At 39.7% G+C, this 20653-nt stretch overlaps 1 long non-coding RNA gene across 1 annotated transcript; it reads right to left on the reverse strand.

The window, feature by feature from the left end:
- Positions 1 to 345: 345 nt before the first annotated feature.
- Positions 346 to 16950, reverse strand: LOC128643572 (uncharacterized). The gene is made up of 3 exons (XR_008399839.1): positions 16923 to 16950; positions 15736 to 15884; positions 346 to 405 (listed from the first exon to the last, which is right to left on the reverse strand). It is a non-coding gene; the product is annotated as an uncharacterized LOC128643572 (long non-coding RNA).
- Between the last annotated feature and the right edge of the window lie 3703 nt (positions 16951 to 20653).

The following is a 20653-nucleotide window of genomic DNA, read 5'->3' on the forward strand; positions in this document are numbered from 1 at the left end:
AGGAGCCTCTAACGCTGGTTTTGACGGCTAACGCAGAACTCTAAATCTAGCCGTCAGTTTGTTCATTGCTGGCATGATTAAAGCCCCAGTGATGAACTGAGCAGCTGCATTATTTAAAATGTGGGTGCAGTGACAACATCTAGCTATAAAAAAGATATAACACTCTAAGGTGTAAAAACAGGTGCGCAATCACAGCAAAGATGAATATAACACAACTTAGAAACAATCCACTGTCAATATTCATATATTCATAAATAGTCAAAACAATTGACACAACTCTATTGCATTAGTGTACACAAACCACATATGTACTAGACCGCATATAGAGTCCAATTAAATGCGTGTTAATATTGTATAAGTTGGCTGCTCTCCTCGAGGTATAAGGCCATCCAGTTCAAGGTTATTCTATAAAAGAGTAGAGAAGGCGGCACATAGTATAATTCTGTATGCGATATCAGAAAAAACATAATTTATGCTTACCTGATAAATTCCTTTCTCCTGTAGTGTGGTCAGTCCACGGGTCATCATTACTTCTGGGATATTAACTCCTCCCCAACAGGAAGTGCAAGAGGATCACCCAGCAGAGCTGCTATATAGCTCCTCCCCTCTACGTCACACCCAGTCATTCGACCGAGAACCAACGAGAAAGGAGAAGCTAAAGGGTGCAGTGGTGACTGGAGTATAATTTAAAAATTTAGACCTGCCATAAAAAACAGGGCGGGCTGTGGACTGACCACACTACAGGAGAAAGGAATTTATCAGGTAAGCATAAATTATGTTTTCTCCTGTTAAGTGTGGTCAGTCCACGGGTCATCATTACTTCTGGGATACCAATACCAAAGCTAAAGTACACGGATGACGGGAGGGACAGGCAGGATCTTTATACGGAAGGAACCACTGCCTGAAGAACCTTTCTCCCAAAAACAGCCTCCGAAGAAGCAAAAGTGTCAAATTTGTAAAATTTGGAAAAAGTATGAAGAGAAGACCAAGTTGCAGCCTTGCAAATCTGTTCAACAGAGGCCTCATTCTTAAAGGCCCAAGTGGAAGCCACAGCTCTAGTAGAATGAGCTGTAATTCTTTCAGGAGGCTGCTGTCCAGCAGTCTCATAAGCTAAACGTATTATGCTACGAAGCCAAAAAGAGAGAGAGGTAGCAGAAGCTTTTTGACCTCTCCTCTGACCAGAATAAACGACAAACAGGGAAGACGTTTGTCGAAAATCTTTAGTTGCCTGTAAATAAAATTTCAGGGCACGGACTACATCTAGATTGTGTAGAAGACGTTCCTTCTTTGAAGAAGGATTAGGACACAAAGATGGAACAACAATCTCTTGATTGATATTCCTGTTAGTGACCACCTTAGGTAAGAACCCAGGTTTAGTACGCAGAACTACCTTGTCTGAATGAAAAATCAGATAAGGAGAATCACAATGTAAGGCAGATAACTCAGAGACTCTTCGAGCCGAAGAAATAGCCATTAAAAACAGAACTTTCCAAGATAATAATTTGATATCAATGGAATGAAGGGGTTCAAACGGAACACCCTGTAAAACGTTAAGAACTAAGTTTAAACTCCATGGTGGAGCAACAGTTTTAAACACAGGCTTAATCCTGGCCAAAGCCTGACAAAAAGCCTGAACGTCTGGAACTTCTGACAGACGTTTGTGTAAAAGAATGGACAGAGCTGAGATCTGTCCCTTTAAGGAACTAGCGGATAAACCCTTTTCTAAACCTTCTTGTAGAAAAGACAATATCCTAGGAATCCTAACCTTACTCCATGAGTAACTTTTGGATTCGCACCAATATAAGTATTTACGCCATATTTTATGGTAAATCTTTCTGGTAACAGGCTTCCTAGCCTGTATTAAGGTATCAATTACTGACTCAGAAAATCCACGTTTTGATAAAATCAAGCGTTCAATTTCCAGGCAGTCAGCTTCAGAGAAATTAGATTTTGATGTTTGAAGGGACCCTGGATCAGAAGGTCCTGTCTCAGAGGCAGAGACCAAGGTGGACAGGATGACATGTCCACTAGATCTGCATACCAGGTCCTGCGTGGCCACGCAGGCGCTATTAGAATCACCAATGCTCTCTCCTGTTTGATCCTGGCAATCAATCGAGGAAGCATCGGGAAGGGTGGAAACACATAAGCCATCCCGAAGGTTCAAGGTGCTGTCAAAGCATCTACCAGGGCCGCTCCCGGATCCCTGGATCTGGACCCGTAACAAGGAAGCTTGGCGTTCTGTCGAGACGCTATGAGATCTATCTCTGGTTTGCCCCAACGTCGAAGTATTTGGGCAAAGACCTCCGGATGAAGTTCCCACTCCCCCGGATGAAAAGTCTGACGACTTAGGAAATCCGCCTCCCAGTTCTCCACTCCCGGGATGTGGATTGCTGATAGGTGGCAAGAGTGAGACTCTGCCCAGCGAATTATCTTTGATACTTCCATCATCGCTAGGGAGCTTCTTGTCCCTCCTTGATGGTTGATGTAAGCTACAGTCCGACTGAAACCTGATGAACCCCCGAGTTGTTAACTGGGGCCAAGCCAAAAGGGCATTGAGAACTGCTCTCAATTCCAGAATGTTTATTGGCAGGAGACTCTCCTCCTGAGTCCATGATCCCTGAGCCTTCAGAGAATTCCAGACAGCGCCCCAACCTAGTAGGCTGGCGTCTGTTGTTACAATTGTCCAATCTGGCCTGCTGAATGGCATCCCCCTGGACAGATGTGGCCGAGAAAGCCACCATAGAAGAGAATTTCTGGTCTCTTGATCCAGATTCAGAGTAGGGGACAAATCTGAGTAATCCCCATTCCACTGACTTAGCATGCACAATTGCAGCGGTCTGAGATGTAGGCGTGCAAAGGGTACTATGTCCATTGCCGCTACCATTAAGCCGATCACCTCCATGCATTGAGCCACTGACGGGTGTTGAATGGAATGAAGGACACGGCAAGCATTTTGAAGCTTTGTTAACCTGTCTTCTGTCAGGTAGATCTTCATTTCTACAGAATCTATAAGAGTCCCCAAGAAGGGAACTCTTGTGAGTGGAAAGAGAGAACTCTTCTTTTCGTTCACCTTCCACCCATGCGACCTTAGAAATGCCAGTACTAACTCTGTATGAGACTTGGCAGTTTGAAAGCTTGAAGCTTGTATCAGAATGTCGTCTAGGTACGGAGCTACCGAAATTCCTCGCGGTCTTAGTACCGCCAGAAGAGCACCCAGAACCTTTGTGAAGATTCTTGGAGCCGTAGCCAATCCGAATGGAAGAGCTACAAACTGGTAATGCCTGTCTAGGAAGGCAAACCTTAGATACCGGTAATGATCTTTGTGAATCGGTATGTGAAGGTAAGCATCCTTTAAATCCACTGTGGTCATGTACTGACCCTTTTGGATCATGGGTAGGATTGTCCGAATAGTTTCCATTTTGAACGATGGAACTCTTAGGAATTTGTTTAGGATCTTTAAATCCAAGATTGGTCTGAAAGTTCCCTCTTTCTTGGGAACCACAAACAGATTTGAGTAAAACCCCTGTCCGTGTTCCGACCGCGGAACCGGATGGATCACTCCCATTAGTAAAAGATCTTGTACACAGCGTAGAAACTCCTCTTTCTTTATTTGGTTTGTTGACAACCTTGACAGATGAAATCTCCCTTTTGGGGGAGAGGATTTGAAGTCCAGAAGATATCCCTGAGATATGATCTCTAACGCCCAGGGATCCTGGACATCTCTTGCCCAAGCCTGGGCGAAGAGAGAAAGTCTGCCCCCCACTAGATCCGTTCCCGGATCGGGGGCCCTCAATTCATGCTGTCTTAGGGGCAGCAGCAGGTTTTCTGGCCTGCTTGCCCTTGTTCCAGGACTGGTTAGGTCTCCAGCCTTGTCTGTAGCGAGCAACAGCTCCTTCCTGTTTTGGTGCAGAGGAAGTTGATGCTGCTCCTGCCTTGAAATTACGAAAGGAACGAAAATTAGACTGTCTAGCCCTAGGTTTGGCTCTGTCTTGAGGCAGGGCATGGCCTTTACCTCCTCTAATGTCAGCGATAATTTCTTTCAAACCGGGCCCGAATAAGGTCTGCCCTTTGAAAGGTATGTTAAGTAATTTAGATTTAGAAGTTACGTCAGCTGACCAGGATTTTAGCCACAGTGCTCTGCGTGCCTGAATGGCGAATCCGGAATTCTTAGCCGTAAGTTTAGTTAAATGTACTACGGCATCTGAAACAAATGAATTAGCTAGCTTAAGTGTTTTAAGCTTGTTTGAAATCTCATCTATAGTTATTGAGTCAAGAGTCTCTTCCAGGTACTCGGACCAAAAAGCGGCCGCGGCCGTGACAGACGCAATACATGCAAGGGGTTGCAATATAAAACCTTGTTGAACAAACATTTTCTTAAGGTAACCCTCTAATTTTTTATCCATTGGATCTGAAAAGGCACAGCTATCCTCCACCGGGATAGTGGTACGCTTAGCCAGAGTAGAAACCGCTCCCTCCACCTTAGGGACCGTCTGCCATAAGTCCCGTGTGGTGGCGTCTATTGGAAACATTTTTCTAAATACAGGAGGGGGGGAAAAGGGTACACCGGGCCTATCCCACTCCTTAGTAATTATCTCTGTAAGCCTCTTAGGTATAGGAAATACGTCAGTACTCGCCGGTACCGCATAGTATCTATCCAGCCTATATAATTTCTCTGGGATTGCAACGGTGTTACAATCATTCAGAGCCGCTAATACCTCCCCTAGCAGTACACGGAGGTTTTCAAGCTTAAACTTAAAATTAGAAATGTCTGAATCCACTCTATTGGGATCAGAACCGTCACCTGCAGATTGAAGCTCTCCGTCCTCATGTTCCGCATACTGTGACGCAGTATCTGACATGGCCCTAGTATTATCAGCGCACTCTGTTCTCACCCCAGAGTGGTCACGCTTCCCTCTAAGTTCTGGTAATTTAGACAAAACTTCAGTCATAACATTAGCCATGTCCTGCAATGTGATTTGTAATGGCCGCCCTGAAGTACCCGGCGTTACCATATCACGCACCTCCCGAGCGGGAGATGCAGGTACTGACACGTGAGGGGAGTTAGTCGGCATAACTTTCCTCTCGTTGTCTGGTGAATGATGTTCAATTTGTACAGATTGACTTTTATTTAAAGTAGCATCAATGCAATTAGTACATAAATTTCTATTGGGCTCCACTTTGGCTTTAGCACATATAGCACAAAGATATTCCTCTGAGTCAGACATGTTTAACACACTAGCAATTAAACCAGCAAACTTGGAAATACTTTTCAATTCAATTTACAAATAGTATGAAAAAAACGTACTGTGCCTTTTAAGAAGCACAGAAAGTTATGACAGTTGAGAACAATAAAACGGATAAACTATAAAATCAAATTCTTTCCGGTAAAAATACAATTTTAGCAAAGGATTGCCCCCATTAGCAATGGATAACTGACCCTTAAATAGCAGAAAAAATGTACAGAATATAACGTTTTTTATCACAGTCAAAGCACAATCTCACAGGTCTGCTGTGAGTGATTACCTCCCTCAAAATAACTTTTGAAGACCCTTGAGCTCTGTAGAGACGAACCGGATCATGCAGGGAAGAAAAACAGACTTGTGACTGAATTTCTGATGCGTAGTAAAAGCGCCAAATTAAGCCCCTCCCCCTCACACACAACAGTGAGGGAGATCAGTAAACTGTCATAAATTAAATAAAATGCCCGCCAAGTGGATAAAATTAGTGCCCAAAACAATTTTTCACCCAGTACCTCAGAAAATTAAACGATTTAACATGCCAGCAAAACGTTTAACATCAAATAAATGAATTGTCATAGAAAGCCTGCTGCTAGTCGTTCTCACTGCAAGATAGGCTAAAGTTTTATGCATACAGTATCATTCCAGTGAAGTGCCATTCCCCAGAATACTGAAGTGAAAATATACATACATGACAGCCTGATACCAGTTGCTACTACTGCATTTAAGGCTGAACTTACTTTATATAGGTATTTGCAGTATTTTCTAGTCAATTCCATTCCTCAGAAAATAATATGCTGCTACATACCTCTTTGCAGGTGAACCTGCCCGCTGTCCCCTGATCTGAAGTTTACCTCACTCCTCAGATGGCCGAGAACAGCAACATGATCTTAACTACTCCGGTTAAAATCATACAGAAACTCAGGTAGATTCTTCTTCAAATTCTCCCTGAGAAGGAACAACACACTCCGGTGCTGTTTTAAAATAACAAACTTTTGATTGAAGTTATAAAAACTAAGTATAATCACCACAGTCCTCTCACACATCCTATCTATTAGTTGGGTGCAAGAGAATGACTGGGTGTGACGTAGAGGGGAGGAGCTATATAGCAGCTCTGCTGGGTGATCCTCTTGCACTTCCTGTTGGGGAGGAGTTAATATCCCAGAAGTAATGATGACCCGTGGACTGACCACACTTAACAGGAGAAATTAATCAAAATCTGATACACTCACATTTGGTGAAGCAGTAAGATGTAGTGCAGGCTGGGCAGACCGGATCATCAGAGTTGTCCGGTAAAAACACATATAATATACAGCAACGCGTTTCTCAGTATTAAATACTGTTTCTTCAGACTGATACAAACATATCAAACATGCTACTTAATATACACAAATAAATCCAATAAAAATGTCTGCTAAAAAACACCCCCCCTTTCAGCTAATTAGTCACATGACTCTCATAGGGTAGTGTGTTACAATAAAACATATTGTACATTAAATTAAATAAAACCAAGTCAACATAATAAATGTGTATACAATATATATCCAAACTTAAAATATGTAAAATATATATATTCCTATTTATCCAAAATGATGTAGAATTACATGGATGGTTATTTATTTGATTTATACACTGGAGGCTAGATAATTGCATTTTTTGGACCATAGTCCATATTACTTATAAGTAGGGTTGCCACCTTTCTTGGAAGAAAATACCGGCCTTGCTCATTAACATAAATTTGAATAAATAATTAAACACCAAAACTCAAAAACTAAAGCTGATAGGACTAATTTTAAATGCTCATTTGTTTATAACTAGTATTTATCACACTCAGAAGAAGTATCACTTTTACAGGGGCTTTCTTTTAATATTTATTCTTTATTTTCTACATTGACATGAACCTTAAAAATACCGGCCGTGTCGGTAAAATACCGGCTGGGTGGCAACCCTACTTATAAGTTGCAATGGGGTTTATTTATAATGTGACCGAGATTGGTCATCAATCTCTACTCTTGTGATTCAATCTATAGTGAAATACCTGCATATTATTGGCCATGAAAACTAGTTAAGTGCTTGCACGAATTGTTTTATTCAGGCGCTCTCAATAGTGATCTAGCGGTTGAGCTTTAAGTGTTTTATTCTTACGATGTATGTAGTGAACGCCCTGTGGGTGGGATCGGTGTCTGTCTGTAAACCAGTAACGCTGTAGTAGTCTTATAGACTTGCAGCTAATAATCAACATCCATCGTTTGAGACGTCCCAGTTGGATTGTCTCCAAATTCTAAAGCTCTTAGTTCACTTACTCTAACTTTGCTTGCAAGTGCTCCCAATCCTTATACGATGGGCGGCACATACTTACCGAATGCAAACTGGTATTTTGCTTCTCAGCCAATCAGCAATCACTGGCTGACGCTCCAGTTTCTAATTTGATTGTGGAGATATAAAGTTTTTAAGGATTTGTATATCTCCTATGTTAGTTTTAGTCGTAATGAACGCCCTATGGACAGAGTCAATATTTGCTCGCAGATACACTGTGAGAGTCTTTATAGACTTACAGCTTATGGTCGAACTCTTTTGTTTTGGGTATCATAATAGGTTACTAAAAATATACCAAACTCTTCATTTACTTCAAGCGCTCTCAATCTCTATATATAAAGAGACACATACATACTATGTGCATTATGTGCATAATAGTGCTTTATTTGCCAGCCAATCCGTAATCACTGGCTGACGTTTTAGTTTCTAACTGGGACCTGGGGATGTGACGTTTTAAGAAAAAATTTGCATCACTCCTAAAAACGTCACACTTTGAGAGAGTAATAGAAAATGATAAAACATATATATATAAAAAGAACTGCAATATACTTTCATTATTTATTTTGTCCCTTTTTAGTGTAAGTCCGTTCTGAAAATGTGAGCTTTTCAGTTCCTGTTAGAAAAAGAAGTGCAGGACACTGTAATATTACACACAGCCATTGGCTGCACATGCTAGTGACCTATTTATAACTGTCTTTAATTGGCTAGAGCAGAGAAGGTAACCTAAGTTACAACATGGCAGCTTATTGTTTATATTGTATGCAATGTAACTATGCTGTAGTCCTCTCTAATATGTGTAACTATAGCACAGTATGTAAATCTGACATTTAGAATCTAAAAGAGTGGATGTTTCATAGAATTGTTTGTTATATTAAAATGTATGTTTTCATTTAATAAAATGATCACATGTGTTCTTATTAATAATAATAAAGACAATAAATAAAAATAATGACAATTATTATGTGAATGAGAATGATGCAAGCCATAATGAAATTCCATCTCCATATCCCACATCTGTCCTTATGCTCCAGGATAAAACATTGTCTCTCACAGTTCACCAGAACTACTTGTGCAATGCCGCCCCCTGCATATTCAGGCGGTGTCAATCAGCCCGATCGTATAGGATCAGGTGGATTACAGACCGCAGCCTCCTAGGCAGCGGACCAGTTATGGAGCAGCGGTCTTAAAGGGACAGTCTACAATAGAATGTCTATTGTTTATACATAATCCCTTTAATACCCATCCCCCAGGTTTACATAACCAACACTGTTATATTAATACACTTTTTACCTTTGTGATTACCTTGTATCTAAGAACCTTCTGACAGCCCCCTGATCACATGACTGTGACTATATAAAATCTATTGACTTGCATTTAGCATTGTGTTGTGCTAACTCTTAAATAACTCCCTGTGCCTGAACACAGTTGGCTAGATTACGAGTTGTGTGTTAGGCTTAAAAAGCAGCGTTGGCCGGTCCCAACGCTGCTTTTTAACGCCCGCTGGTATTACGAGTCTTGAAATGACAGGCTCACCGCTCACTTTTTTGGCCAGACTTGGAAATACCGCAAATCCACTTACGTCAATTGCGTATCCTATATTTTCAATGGGACTTGCATAGCGCCGGTATTACGAGTCTGACCAAAAGTGAGCAGTAGACCCTCTCCTGTCAAGACTGGTACCGCATTTTAAACTCAGTAGTTAAGAGTTTTACACTACAACACTGTAGCATAAAACTCTTAACTAAAGTGCTAAAAAGTACACTAACACCCATAAACTACCTATTAACCCCTAAATCAAGGCCCCCCACATCGCAAACACTAAAATAAATATTTTAACCCCTAATATGCCGAACTGGACATCACTGCCACTATAATAAATAGATTAACCCCTAAACCGCCGCACTCCCGCATCGCAAACACTAGTTAAATATTATTAACCCCTAATCTGCCATCCCTAACATCGCCGACACCTACCTACATTTATTAAACCCTAATCTGCCACCCACAACGTCACCGCCACTATATTAAATGTATTAACCCCTAAACCTAAGTCTAACCCTAACCTCCCTAACTTAAATATAATTACAATAAATCTAAATAAAATTACTACAATTACCTAAATAATTCCTATTTAAAACTAAATACTTACCTCTAAAATTATCCCTAAGCTAGCTACAATATAACTAATATTTACATTGTAGCTATCTTAGGCCTAGATTTGGAGTTTTGCGGTAGAAGGGCTGTTAACGCTCCGCGGGCTTTTTTCTGGCCGCACCATAAATTTAACTCTGGTATCGAGAGTTCAAACAAATGCTGCGTTAGGCTCCAAAAAAGGAGCGTAGAGCATTTTTACCGCAAATGCAACTCTCGATACCAGAGTTGCTTACGGACGCGGCCAGCCTCAAAAACGTGCTCGTGCACGATTCCCCCATAGGAAACAATGGGGCTGTTTGAGCTGAAAAAAAACCTAACACCTGCAAAAAAGCAGCGTTCAGCTCCTAACGCAGCCCCATTGTTTCCTATGGGGAAACACTTCCTACGTCTGCACCTAACACCCTAACATGTACCCCGAGTCTAAACACCCCTAACCTTACACTTATTAACCCCTAATCTGCCGCTCCCGCTATCGCTGACCCCTGCATATTTTTTTTAACCCCTAATCTGCCGCTCCGTAAACCGCCGCAACCTACGTTATCCCTATGTACCCCTAATCTGCTGCCCCTAACACCGCCGACCCCTAGATTATATTTATTAACCCATAATCTGCCCCCCACAACGTCGCCGACACCTGCCTACACTTATTAACCCCTAATCTGCCGAGCGGACCTGAGCGCTACTATAATAAAGTTATTAACCCCTAATCCGCCTCACTAACCCTATCATAAATAGTATTAACCCCTAATCTGCCCTCCCTAACATCGCCGACACCTAACTTCAATTATTAACCCCTAATCTGCCGACCGGAGCTCACCGCTATTCTAATAAATGTATTAACCCCTAAAGCTAAGTCTAACCCTAACACTAACACCCCCCTAAGTTAAATATAATTTAAATCTAATGAAATAAATTAACTCTTATTAAATAAATTAATCCTATTTAAAGCTAAATACTTACCTGTAAAATAAATCCTAATATAGCTACAATATAAATTATAATTATATTATAGCTATTTTAGGATTAATATTTATTTTACAGGCAACTTGGTAATTATTTTAACCAGGTACAATAGCTATTTAATAGTTACCTAGTTAAAATAATAACAAATTTACCTGTAAAATAAATCCTAACCTAAGTTACAATTAAACCTAACACTACACTATCAATAAATTAATTAAATAAAATACCTACAATTACCTACAATTAACCTAACACTACACTATCAATAAATTAATTAAACACAATTCCTACAAATAAATACAATTAAATAAACTAGCTAAAGTACAAAAAATAAAAAAGAACTAAGTTACAAAAAATAAAAAAATATTTACAAACATAAGAAAAATATTACAACAATTTTAAACTAATTACACCTACTCTAAGCCCCCTAATAAAATAACAAAGCCCCCCAAAATAAAAAATTCCCTACCCTATTCTAAATTAAAAAAGTTAAAAGCTCTTTTACCTTACCAGCCCTGAACAGGGCCCTTTGCGGGGCATGCCCCAAGAATTTCAGCTCTTTTGCCTGTAAAAGAATAAATACAATACCCCCCCCCCAACATTACAACCCACCACCCACATACCCCTAATCTAACCCAAACCCCCCTTAAATAAACCTAACACTAAGCCCCTGAAGATCTTCCTACCTTGTCTTCACCATACCAGGTTCACCGATCCGTCCTGAAGAGCTCCTCCGATGTCCTGATCCAAGCCCAAGCGGGGGGCTGAAGAGGTCCATGATCCGGTCAAAGTCTTCATCCAAGCGGGGCAGAAGAGGATCTTCCATCCGATTGAAGTCATCATCCAGGCGGCATCTTCTATGGTCTTCCATCCGGAGCGAAGCGGCAGGATCCTGAAGACCTCCAGCGCGGAACATCCATCCGGCCCGACGACTGAACGACGAATGACTGTTCCTTTAAGGGACGTCATCCAAGATGGCGTCCTTCGAATTCCGATTGGCTGATAGGATTCTATCAGCCAATCGGAATTAAGGTAGGAATTTTCTGATTGGCTGATGGAATCAGCCAATCAGAATCAAGTTCAATCCGATTGGCTGATCCAATCAGCCAATCAGATTGAGCTCACATTCTATTGGCTGATCGGAACAGCCAATAGAATGCGAGCTCAATCTGATTGGCTAATTGGATCAGCCAATCGGATTGAACTTGATTCTGATTGGCTGATTCCATCAGCCAATCAGAAAATTCCTACCTTAATTCCGATTGGCTGATAGAATCCTATCAGCCAATCGGAATTCGAGGGACGCCATCTTGGATGACGTCCCTTAAAGGAACAGTCATTCGTCGTTCAGTCGTCGGGCCGGATGGATGTTCCGCGCTGGAGGTCTTGGTATGGTGAAGACAAGGTAGGAAGATCTTCAGGGGCTTAGTGTTAGGTTTATTTAAGGGGGGTTTGGGTTAGATTAGGGGTATGTGGGTGGTGGGTTGTAATGTTGGGGGGGGTATTGTATTTATTCTTTTACAGGCAAAAGAGCTGAAATTCTTGGGGCATGCCCCGCAAAGGGCCCTGTTCAGGGCTGGTAAGGTAAAAGAGCTTTTAACTTTTTTTATTTAGAATAGGGTAGGGAATTTTTTATTTTGGGGGGCTTTGTTATTTTATTAGGGGGCTTAGAGTAGGTGTAATTAGTTTAAAATTGTTGTAATATTTTTCTTATGTTTGTAAATATTTTTTTATTTTTTGTAACTTAGTTCTTTTTTATTTTTTGTACTTTAGCTAGTTTATTTAATTGTATTTATTTGTAGGAATTGTGTTTAATTAATTTATTGATAGTGTAGTGTTAGGTTAATTGTAGGTAATTGTAGGTAGTTTATTTAATTAATTTATTGATAGGGTAGTGTTAGGTTTAATTATATCTTAGGTTAGGATTTATTTTACAGGTAAATTTGTTATTATTTTAACTAGGTAACTATTAAATAGCTATTGTACCTGGTTAAAATAATTACCAAGTTGCCTGTAAAATAAATATTAATCCTAAAATAGCTATAATATAATTATAATTTATATTGTAGCTATATTAGGATTTATTTTACAGGTAAGTATTTAGCTTTAAATAGGATTAATTTATTTAATAAGAGTTAATTTATTTCGTTAGATTTAAATTATATTTAACTTAGGGGGGTGTTAGTGTTAGGGTTAGACTTAGCTTTAGGGGTTAATACATTTATTATAGTAGCGATGAGCTCCGGTCGGCAGATTAGGGGTTAATAATTGAAGGTAGGTGTCGGCGATGTTAGGGAGGGCAGATTAGGGGTTAATACTATTTATTATAGGGTTAGTGAGGCGGATTAGGGGTTAATAACTTTATTATAGTAGCGCTCAGGTCCGCTCGGCAGATTAGGGGTTAATAAGTGTAGGCAGGTGTCGGCGACGTTGAGGGGGGCAGATTAGGGGTTAATAAATATAATATAGGGGTCGGCGGTGTTAGGGGCAGCAGATTAGGGGTACATAGGGATAACGTAGGTGGCGGCGCTTTGCGATCGGAAGATTAGGGGTTAATTATTTTAAGTAGCTGGCGGCGACGTTGTGGGGGGCAGGTTAGGGGTTAATAAATGTAATACAGGGGTCGGCGGGGTTAGGGGCAGCAGATTAGGGGTACATAAGTATAACGTAGGTGGCGGTCGGCAGATTAGGGGTTAAAATATTTTAATCGAGTGTCGGCGATGTGGGGGGAGCTCGGTTTAGGGGTACATAGGTAGTTTATGGGTGTTAGTGTACTTTAGGGTACAGTAGTTAAGAGCTTTATGAACCGGCGTTAGCCCAGAAAGCTCTTAACTACTGCTATTTTCAGGCGGCTGGAGTTTTGTCGTTAGAGCTCTAATGCTCACTTCAGAAACGACTCTAAATACCGGCGTTAGGAAGATCCCATTGAAAAGATAGGATACGCAAATGGCGTAGGGGGATCTGCGGTATGGAAAAGTCGCGGCTGAAAAGTGAGCGTTAGACCCTTTAATCACTGACTCCAAATACCAGCGGGCGGCCAAAACCAGCGTTAGGAGCCTCTAACGCTGGTTTTCACGGCTACCGCAGAACTCTAAATCTAGGCCTTAGGGTTTATTTTTATTTTACAGGCAACTTTGTATTTTAACTAGGTAGAATAGTTATTAAATAGTTATTAACTATTTAATAACTACCTAGTTAAAATAAAGACAAATTTACCTGTAAAATAAAACCTAACCTAAGTTACAATTACACCTAACACTACACTATAATTAAATTTATTAACTAAATTAAATACAATTAATTACAATTAAATAAAATTATCTAAAGTACGAAAAACAAACACTAAATTACAGAAAATAATAAAATAATTACAAGATTTTTAAACTAATTACACCTACTCTAATCCCCCTAACAAAATAAAAAAGCCCCCCAAAATAAAAAAGCACTACCCTACACTAAATTACAAATAGCCCTTAAAAGGGCCTTTTGCGGGGCGTTGCCCCAAAATAATCAGCTCTTTTACCTGTAAAAGAAAGTACAAATACCCCCCAACATTAAAACCCACCACCCACACAACCAACCCCCTTGAAGATCACCTTACCGTAAGACGTCTTCACCCAACCGGGCAGAAGTGGTTCTCCAAACGGGCAGAAGTCTTCATCCAAGCCGGGCAGAAGAGGTCCTCCAGACGGGCAGAAGTCTTCATCCAAACGGCATCTTCTATATTCATCCATCCGGCGCGGAGCGGGTCCATCTTCAAGACATCCGATGCGGAGCATCCTCTTCATCTTACTTAAGACTGGAGTCTTCTTACTAAATGACAGTACCTTTAAGTGACGTTATGCAATATGGCGTCCCTTTAATTCCAATTGGCTGATAGAATCAGCCAATCGGAATTAAGGTACAAAAGAATCCTATACTGTGGGGCATATTTATCAAAGTGCGAGCGGATATGATGTAGCGTATTATGTCCGCTGCACATCAATAAAAGCCGACAGCATAAGCTATCGGCATTTATCATTGCAACAAGTAGATCACCAGAACTGCTTGTGCAATACATCCCCCTGCAGATTTGCAGCCAATCGGCCGCTTGCAGGGGTTGTCAATCAACCCGATCGTATTCGATCGGGTTGAGTTCTATCTGCTGCCTCAGAGCAGGCGGACAAGTTATGGAGCAGCGGTCTTTAGAGCGCTGCTTCATAACTTCTGTTTCCGGGGAGCTTGAAGGCTCGCCGGAAACAAGGGGCATCAAGCTCCATTCGGAGCGTGATAATTCGCCCCTATGAGTTGAAAGTAAACTGTTTTCACTAACCCGATGCGCGTAAAGAGCTGAACTTAGAATATTACCTATTCCCCCATAGAAGTCAATGGAGTGACTACTCACATGCAAACACGATCGCATATTCTCAAGTGTACTAACCAGACATGAAAATATGAATATTTCACACTCCAATGTTCTGCACATAGCTTAGTTATTCATAAATACATATTTCCAGGGTCGGCCTGGGAATAAAAAGCAGCCCTGGAAAAATATGAAAACCTATTTTCCCGTTGAGTCGGTAGAATGCACATGCCCCATTTTCCTCAAAGGGGATTACTGAGATACTCCTTCCCCAATATGTTTTTCAAAAGTAAATGATATTACTTTGCATTAAATAAAAAGTTCCAGATTGATGTTATATAGGCACCCTTCAAATGCAATTTCATCCATTAATCACCCCTTTAAATTGTAGCTTTCCAGCCCCAGCTGCTGCAGCCCACTGGGAAATCTTCTGGTATCCTGATATATATATATATATATATATATATATATATATATATATATATATATACAGTATATATATAAAATGTTGATTTTGAAGAACAAGTGGGCATTTTAGAAGATAGTTTCATTGAAATGGGTTATAAAAGGAATATAACTGAGACTGCTATAAAGACAAGCAAGATTTTACATTAGAAGGAAGCTCTTAAAGGGACATGAAAACCCAATTTTTTTTTTTTCGTGATTCAGATAGAGCCTAATGTTTTAAACAACTTTCCAATGATCTTCTATTATCTAATTTACCTGGTTTTCTTAGTATCCTTTGTTGAAAAGCATGCCTGGGTAGGTTCAGGAGCTGGGAGCTAGCTGCTGATTGGTGGCTGCACATGAGTTGCCTCTTCTCATTGGTTTATCAATGTGTTCAGTTGGCTCCCAATAGAGTATTGCTGTTCCTTCAATAAAGGAAATTTGATAATAGAAGTAAATTGGAAAGTTGATTAAAATTGGCTGTTCTATAATGACAGAGAGAACACTTATAAAGATAAGGTACCTTTTATTTCATCCTATAACTCCCAACACAAACATATTGCAAATACATTTGCATATTCTGAAGAAAGACTCTATTACTGGGAATTATATGAGCAACTGACTTGATATTGTTTATAGGAAAACCAAAAAGCTAACCAAATACGATCTACAGTAACAGGGGAAATTCATAATATTAAGGAGACTATAAGATCCCAAGACAAAAATGTATATTTGACACAATGTGTCTGTCATAAGCAGTATTTAGGGGAAACCACAAGAGAAGTAAGGGAGAGAATTAGAGACCATCTCATTAATATTAAGAACAGTAATGAACAAAATTTACTCTCTGAACATTTCAAAGGATTTCACAATCAGAAAACTAAAGGTTTGAAATATTGGGTTATTGTGAAAATAGAAAAATACATTGATTTATAGAAAAGTTGAAATCATATATAAATTTAAAACACTTTACCCCAAATGTTTGAATGTAGAACATGATCATTTTGCAACTTTTGTTTATATATATATATATATATATATATATATATATACACAGACAGAGTAGAGAATGAGCGCACTCACGGGAATGAACAACCAGCACAATAACATTGTTAGCCAAGATTGGCTCCTCCAAATAAGGCAACTGGTGGTTGAAAAATAATATGCAGAAAAAATTATGTTAATTTGTTTTAAAAATGTTAAGACTTGGCTGATATGTTATTCTATAGCAACACCACCTAAATGTCTTGTAATTACAAGGAGTTTATTGTCCCTTTAATACTGAGCACTCTACTAAAAGCATTATAGTTTGTCACAGACAGTTATTCAGTGTTGCTTTGACTCACAGAAAACACACTTTGAAGTTAAAAGATTGTAGTTAATATTAAAATACAAAAGACCAGAGTTCATGTCAATGCAAATCAACTCTACCCTTGAATGCAGAAGTGAAAAATGTCTGTTACCTTTAACTATTCAAATGCAGAATGTCAGCGTAGCCTGATACCTGTAGAAAAAAAACTAACAGAGCATGATACAATAATAAATGCAATATTCAAGAAAAACAAAAAACCTAAGGGGATATATACTTCTTTTCTAACCATATTTACTGAGACCCATATCAACTGAAATCACGCAGAGCTAATATGTAGTTATAATTAGATTGACAATTATTTTACCTGTATTGCATACAATATATTTGTATATTTCTCTTTTAAAAATTAGAGGTTTTTTAGCTTTTAAATAATATACATATATATGTATATATATATATAAATATATAAAAAATAAGGTAAGGTTACATCAAGCCTTCATTATAGGAATCAGACTGAGACGAGAAGTGCAAAAATAATCACACCTTTATTAAAAGCAAAAAATAATAAAAAGTCCACAAGTCAAGTAACAAGCCAAGAGTCAAAACCAGAGCTGGTAGTCAGACGAGCCGAGTCAGGAGCCAAAGCTAATAGTCAGACGAGCCGGAATCAGAAACAAGGAAAATAGCAGAGTCAAGAACAAGTCAGGGATCAGGAACCAGGAAGGACGTCAGGCAGCCAGGTAATACACAGGAACTCTCACAAACAGGTCTGAGACAACGCAAAGGCAAAGCATACTGAACAGAGGCCCTTTAAATAATAAGTGATGACATCACAATTCTGAGACTGCATCCTGCCTCCCATGGATGATGTACACCAGTCTGGCCATAAAAGGAAGTGTAGGAAATGAGCAGCATCCCCCACAATGCACCATAGTCAGGAAGAGAGGTGAGTAAAATGGCTGCCAGCAGCACATGGCAAACAACAGGGAAAAAACCCTGACACCGTGAGTCGTGACCCATCCCAATTCTTTGATCTGTGCAAGGGTTGCCACCTCAGCCATGTTTTCCTGGACACTTATGAGTTACACATGCTGCAGGCTGTGCAGGGAGGAACATGTATTGTGTTTCTGGAGAGCACTATTCATATTCCTCCCTGCACACCCTGCAGCATGTGTAACTCATAAGTGTTCTGTATTTTAAGGGACGGGTGGAAACCTGTGCGGCAGCGTGGTGCTGGTGTCTGTGTATAGAAGACAAACCTTACGTTACCAAGTAAGTAAGATGCCATTAACATCAAGGTGGGTAGGTTTGGTCAGGAGTTGCAGGCAGGGCCAGATTTCCCATTAGGCGCAGTAGGCATGTGTCTACAAGCGCATTGCAGTGAGGGGCGTCTGCCTGTCAGTGTATCTTAAAGGGCCATGATACCCAAATGTGAAACACTTGAAAGTGATTTAGCATAGCTGTAAAAGGCTGATTAGAAAATATCACCTGAACATCTCTATGTAAAAAAGAAAGATATTTTACCTCAAAAATTCTTCAGTAGCCACATCCCATTGTAAAGGACTTCTAAGCAGCAAATCAGTATGTCTGTCTCGGGACAGCTAAGGGAGCAAGGGTGCACACTCATCTTATTTCCCTATTCAGTTTAAGGAAGTTTACTATGAAATCTCATGAGAGTTAAGTCAAATCTCATGAGATCACAGTAAAAGAGTTCATGACCTCAGCACTGTTGATTCTGATTGGCTGCTGTTCATTTCTTCATTTTTTATTTTTTTTTATCTGCAGCTGAGCAACAGCTGAAGTATTTTTTTTTTACACAGAAATAACTGATGAGCTGAGGAAGTTGTGAGGTAAAAATATCTTCCTTTTTTACATAGAGATGCTCAGGTGATATTTTCCTGTCAGCTTTTACAGTTATACTGCATCAGTTTCAAGTGATTTAGCATATGAGTATTATATCCCTTTAATAAAAAAATATTTATTTATTTTTTCTGAGGGCATTAATTTTAGTAAGAATTGTGCTGCCAGCTGCTTACAGAGTTGAGTGTTTCATTGTGAATATGTTACAGCAGTCCAGAGAGCCATGAAGGAGAGAGTGGCAAAGATTAAAACTAAACCCCTCCCATTTTCGCCAGGCATAGTTTACTGTGAAAGTTTCACTTTTATTTTCTGTACTTCTGTTGCCTCCCTCACACAGCCAAGCTCCATGCTGATGTGGAGCAGACACTTTTTGTTGAAGGAATGAAGGCTTCAGGACAGGTTAGGACTATACAAGGCTTCTAAATGCTGCCTAGAATGACAACATAACAAGCAAAGCACACTTTAACCCCTTGGCGACCAGAGAAGATTGCAATGTATTCACTTGTTATGTGCTGTATTCCTTTTTTATAGTCAGGGGGTTAAATTCTGCTTCAGGATGAATGTTTTTGTTCTATAAAGGCCTTGGAGGTGAGGAGGTTATGTGGGACTCGCTGCTCTGCTCTTTATTACAAGCTGCCGATTGTGATTTATAGCCTTTAGGGCACTTTGACAACAATGTTTGTAGACTGTAAGGCTGTTGCTATAAATGAAGAGCTTGATTACTAAAGGTTAACTAGCAAAATCAAAATGTGTATGTGTGTAAACCACTCACATGGCATATTTGTGTGTGTGTATATATATATATATATATTTATATATATATATATATATATATATATATATATACACAATATACATACACATAACATTAAAAATTGTTCATCTGTTCTTTTATCAAGTGAGTGTGGTATGTTTGTGTTTTGTGGTAAGTTGAATTTTACCCCTGCATTTTTTGGATTATTTACTATAGATCTATATACAAATACCACTGTCTGGGTCCTAAAAGTAGAGCTCCAAAATATTCTTACTGCCTTCTAATGTTAAACACATTTGTTGACCCCTGGATTACATATAATCTACAACATTACATTTTTTTCCCTTTGAGAGCAACATCATATTATATTTATATTTCAGAACAAAATAAATTTAACATCTGTGTGTATTTGTACTAAAAATATCAGAGTTCACAAGATTTTTTTCATGTAGTGGAAAAAAGACCCACATTTTATATTTTTCTTCCACTGGCTGCAAAGGTTGTTGATGAGCTTGCATGCTGCTAGTTTTAATATTGCTATTGTTTACCCAAAACTGTGTTGAACTCTAACAAAATGTTAAGCACATAGTCAAAGTCATCTCCAGAAAAGCAATACACTAATTGCTTGTTAGTAAACATCTCCTATGAGCCCATCTGGGTCTGCACAGATGTGTATTGCTGTCTCAGAACTGACATTAACTATCGGCTAGATTTAGAGTTTTGTCGGTAACGACCCGCGTAGCTAACGCTGGCTTTTTTCTGGCCGCACCTTTAAAATAACTCTGGTATTAAGAATCCACAGAATGGCTGCGTTAGGCTCCAAAAAAGGAGCGTAGAGCATATTTAACGCAACTTCAACTCTCGATACCAGAGTTGCTTACGGAAGCGGCCAGCTTCAAAAACGTGCTTGTGCACGATTCCCCCATAGGAAACAATGGGGCTGTTTGAGCTGAAAAAAAACCTAACACCTGCAAAAAAGCCGTGTTCAGCTCCTAACGCAGCCCCATTGTTTCCTATGGGGAAACACTTCCTACGTCTGCACCTAACACTCTAACATGTACCCTGAGTCTAAACACCCCTAACCTTACACTTATTAACCCCTAATCTGCCGCCCCCGCTATCACTGACCCCTGCATATTATTATTAACCCCTAATCTGCCGCTCCGTAAACCGCCGCTACTTACATTATCCCTATGTACCCCTAATCTGCTGTCCCTAACACCGCCGACCCCTATATTATATTTATTAACCCCTAATCTGCCCCCCAC

This window comes from Bombina bombina, unplaced genomic scaffold, assembly GCF_027579735.1.
Source record: "Bombina bombina isolate aBomBom1 unplaced genomic scaffold, aBomBom1.pri scaffold_538, whole genome shotgun sequence".
NCBI classification, from domain to species: domain Eukaryota; kingdom Metazoa; phylum Chordata; class Amphibia; order Anura; family Bombinatoridae; genus Bombina; species Bombina bombina.